The sequence below is a fragment of the Trichosurus vulpecula genome, chromosome 5 (assembly GCF_011100635.1).
Source record: "Trichosurus vulpecula isolate mTriVul1 chromosome 5, mTriVul1.pri, whole genome shotgun sequence".
NCBI lineage: Eukaryota > Metazoa > Chordata > Mammalia > Diprotodontia > Phalangeridae > Trichosurus > Trichosurus vulpecula.
In genome coordinates this window covers 208,212,027-208,216,327 of record NC_050577.1, presented here as the reverse complement: position 1 = coordinate 208,216,327, position 4,301 = coordinate 208,212,027, and the positions used below count along the sequence as shown (strand labels likewise).

At 39.5% G+C, this 4,301-nt stretch overlaps 1 pseudogene; it reads right to left on the bottom strand.

Moving 5' to 3' along the window:
* Positions 1-616: 616 nt before the first annotated feature.
* LOC118851183 lies at positions 617-1,430 on the bottom strand (annotated as a pseudogene).
* Positions 1,431-4,301: the final 2,871 nt, after the last annotated feature.

The following is a 4,301-nucleotide window of genomic DNA, read 5'->3' as shown; positions in this document are numbered from 1 at the left end:
TTCATTCCAATTAAATCTGAACTGGTTTGAATAGAGTACTGCCTTGAGTCAAGCTTGTCTCTAATGCCAAAGTTCTGTTCTAGACTCTCTTTCCTTCTCTTTCTAAACTGTTTTAATGACCTCATCAGCTTTCATAGGTTCTATTATCATCTCTATGTAGATCTATATCTATATATCCTTCCTTTGTCTTTCTCCTCTGCTCTAGTCTTGCATCAACAACTGCCAATTGGAGATTTTCACCTAACTATTCATAGTATTCTGAAAGTCAATATGTCCAAAACTGAATTCATTTCATTTTTCTCTCAAATCCACCCCTTTTCCTAACCTCTTTGTCCCTGTCCATTGTTTCTTTTTCTTTTTTAAATAAAAGAATTTTTATTATAAAGGGTTGACTTGACAAATTAGGCACCCCCTACCTCTGCAACTTAAAAATATGGGGGGGGCAGCTTAAAAGGAAATTGACCAAAAACACTTATTCAGACATGCTTCATTTTACCTACTCCCTGTTTTCTCTTTTCTTCTAGGTCAGAGCTTGCCATTATCTCTACCCATTTCTAAAAAGGGAAGGGATAAGAATTAGTTCAGTTTAGGCATCAGGACTTTCTAACATCCATCCTTAAGCTCTGGAGCACCACAAAGTACATTGATCACTTCCTTTCCAGTGGACACTGGTAGATTCCTCTCCCTCAGTGAGAATATTAGTTTGAGATGGAACTATGGGCATCATCTCTGGTGGGGGTCCACTCTCTTCCTTAAGGTGGCCTCGATATAGATGTCAAAGATGGGCCAGCTCTCTCTCACATGTCTGCTGCCAATTGTATCATGACTACCAGGAGGCACCTGCAGCTAGGGCAAGAGCCATTGGGGTACAGCCCACAGCTCCATGGGAGTTGCTGAAATCAGTATCCTGTGGCTGTACCAGTTTTCTCAGTGGTAACTGAGAAAACCATGGTCTTTGGCCTTCAGGATAGCCTCTGTCAGCTTCTTATGCTGCTTCATACCAACACCTGTGTATGGGGCATGGAAGATAACACCTGTGGGAGCACAGACAAATTGCTCCAAGAGTTTCACTTTTCTAAAATCCACCTGGAGCTTCTGATCCCAATAGATAGGGCAAGGGTTCCCAGCAACTTTGTTCCTTCAAATGCATGTCTTATGGGTTTGTTGTGGTAGGATGCCACCTTTGTGGTTTTATCAGCCCAGACTGGACAGGAGCCATATCAAGCCAGGTATTCTTCTGTCTCCAGATATTCCCAAGGAGCATCCTGATAGAGGGAGACAGGAATGGGAAATTCTTCTTCAGGAGGAGCTTTGGTGCGTAGTGTCCAGGGAGTAGCCTGCATCCAGTGGACACCTCTGACAGGTGTGAGGCCTGAGAGCCGCCTAAGCAGAAGAGTTAAGAGACAGGCTGCCATCTTGATGTATGGCTAAGGGAAGAGAGGGCTGAACCATCATTCTTTAAGTCATATAGGTTTGCAACCTTAGTGATGTCCTTGATTCCTCCTTCTCCCTAATCTTCCATATCCAATGCATTTCCAAGTCCTGTTGGTTCTACCTCTAAAACCTTTCTTGCTTTACTCCTCTCCACTCATTCAGCCACCACCATAATTGAGGCCATCACTGCCTTTCTTATGGACTATTGCAATAGTATTCTAATTGATTTTCCTACCTAAAGTGTGCCCTCATCAATCCATCTTCCACACAGCTGTCAAAGTAGTATTTGTAAAATACTCCAGTGGCTCCCTATTAGCTCTAGGATCATATACAAATGCCTTTGTTTTGCACTGTTTTACAATCTTTCCCCAACCTACTTTTCCATATGTTATTTTCTTTTAGCACTTTATAGTCCAACCAAACTGGCCTTCTTTGTAGACCTCTCCCCAAACCATTTTGAGCCCCCAAGACCTGAGAAAGGCCTAAAACCTGGATTGGCCAATCAGAAGAGGCATTGTGGCCCACTCTGAGTTAAATCTACCACAATGCTTTGCAATATTTTGCCATAATAGACATGCCTCGCTGTCTGAGTGAACTCAAAATGCCCCTTCCTGTGTCAATACTACAAGGCCAGGTGAAGCTGACCAGAGTATTCTTCTGTCAATGACTACCAAGTACAAGGTACCTTGACAAGACACTATTTTGAACAATGGGACTTTTCTTATCTTAATATTTAATGGCTATTTTCTATGTTATGGTAGGTTAATGGTAAAGAAAACACAGATATCCTGGGTTGTATTTTTTTCAAAATATTATTCATTTATTTAATATTTTTAGTTTTCAGCATTGATTTCCACAAGATGTTGAATTACAAATTTTCTCCCCATTTCTACCCTCCCCTCACCCCAAGATGGCATATGTTCTGATTGCCCCGTTCCCCAGTCAGCCCTCCTTCTGTCACCCCACTCCTCCCCATCCCATTTTCCCTCACTTTATTGTAGGGCAAGATAGATTTCTATGCCCCATTGCCTGTATATCTTATTTCCTAGTTGCATGCAAAAACTTTTTTTTTTGAACATCTGTTTTTAAAACTTTGAGTTCTAAATTCTTTCCCCTCTTCCCTCCCAACCCACTGTCCCTAAGAAGGCAAGCAATTCAAGATAGGCCACATGTGTATCATTATGCAAAACCCTTCCACAATACTCATGTTGTGAAAGACTAACTATATTTTGCTCCTTCCTATCCTATCCCCCTTTATTCAGTTTTCTCCTTTGACCCTGTCCCTTTGCAAGAGTGTTTGCTTTGATTATTTCCTCCCCCTATGTGCCCTCCCTTCCATCATACCACACCCCCTTTTTATCTTCTTCCTCCTTCTTTCCTGTTGGGTAAGATACCCAATTGAGTGTGTATGTTATTCCCTCCTCAGGTCAAATCCAATGAGAGCAAGATTTACTCATTTCCTCTCACCTGCCCCCTCTTCCCTTCCAAAGAACTGCTTTTTCTTGCCACTTCTTAGAGAGATAATTTACCCCATTCTATCTCTCCCTTTCTCCCTCTCTCAATATATTCCTCTCTCATCCCTTAATTTAATTTAATTTTTTTAGATATCATCCCTTCATATTCAACTCACCCTGTGCCCTCTGTCTATATAAACACATATGTGTATATATATAAATATATATACATATATATATATACACATATATATAAATATATATACATATATATATATATGTATATATATATATATATGTGTGTGTGTGTGTGTGTGTGTGTGTGTGTGTGTATTTCCTTCGGCTACCCTAATACTGAGGTCTCATGAATTATACACATCATCTTTCCATGTAGGAATGTAAACAAAACAGTTCAACTTTAGTAAGTCCCTTATGATTTCTCTTCCTTGTTTACCTTTTCATGCTTCTCTTGATTCTTGTATTTGAAAGTCAAATTTTCTATTCAGCTCTGGTCTTTTCATTGAGAAAGCTTGAAAGTCCTCTATTTTATTGAAAATCCATGTTTTGCCTTGGAGCATGATACTCAGTTTTGTTGGGCAGGTGATTCTTTGTTTTAATCCTAGCTCCTTTAACATCCAGAATATCATATTCCAAGCCCTTTGATCCCTTAATGTAGAAGCTGCTAGATCTTTGTGTTATCCTGCTGTATTTCCACAATACTCAAATTGTTTCTTTCTGGCTGCTTGCTGTATTTTCTTCTTGATCTGGGAGCTCTGGAATTTGGTGACAATATTCCTAGGAGTTTTCTTTTTGGGATCTTTTTCAGGAGGTGATGGGTGGATTCTTTCAATTTCTATTTTACCCTCTGGCTCTAGAATATTAGGGCAGTTCTCCTTGATAATTTCTTGAGAAATGATGTCTAGGCTCTTTTTTTGATCATGGCTTTCAGGTAGTCCAATAATTTTTAAATGATCTCTCCTGGATCTATTTTCCAGGTCAGTGGTTTTTCCAGTGAAATATTTCACACTATCTTCCACTTTTTCATTCCTTTGGTTCTGTTTTATAATATCTTGATTTCTCATAAAGTCACTAGCTTCCACTTGCTCCAATCTAATTTTTAAGGTGGTATTTTCTTCAATGGTCTTTTGGACATCCTTTTCCATTTGGCGAATTCTGCCTTTCAAGGCATTCTTCTCCTCATTGGCTTTTTGGAGCTCTTTTGCCATTTGAGTTAGTCTATTTTTTAAAATGTTGTTTTCTTCAGTATTTTTTTTGGGTCTCCTTTAGCAAGTCATTAACTTGTTTTTCATGATTTTCTCTCATCATTCTCATTTCTCTTCCCAATTTTTCCTCTACTTCTCTAACTTGCTTTTCCAAATCCTTTTTGAGCCCTTCCATGGCCTGAGACCAGTT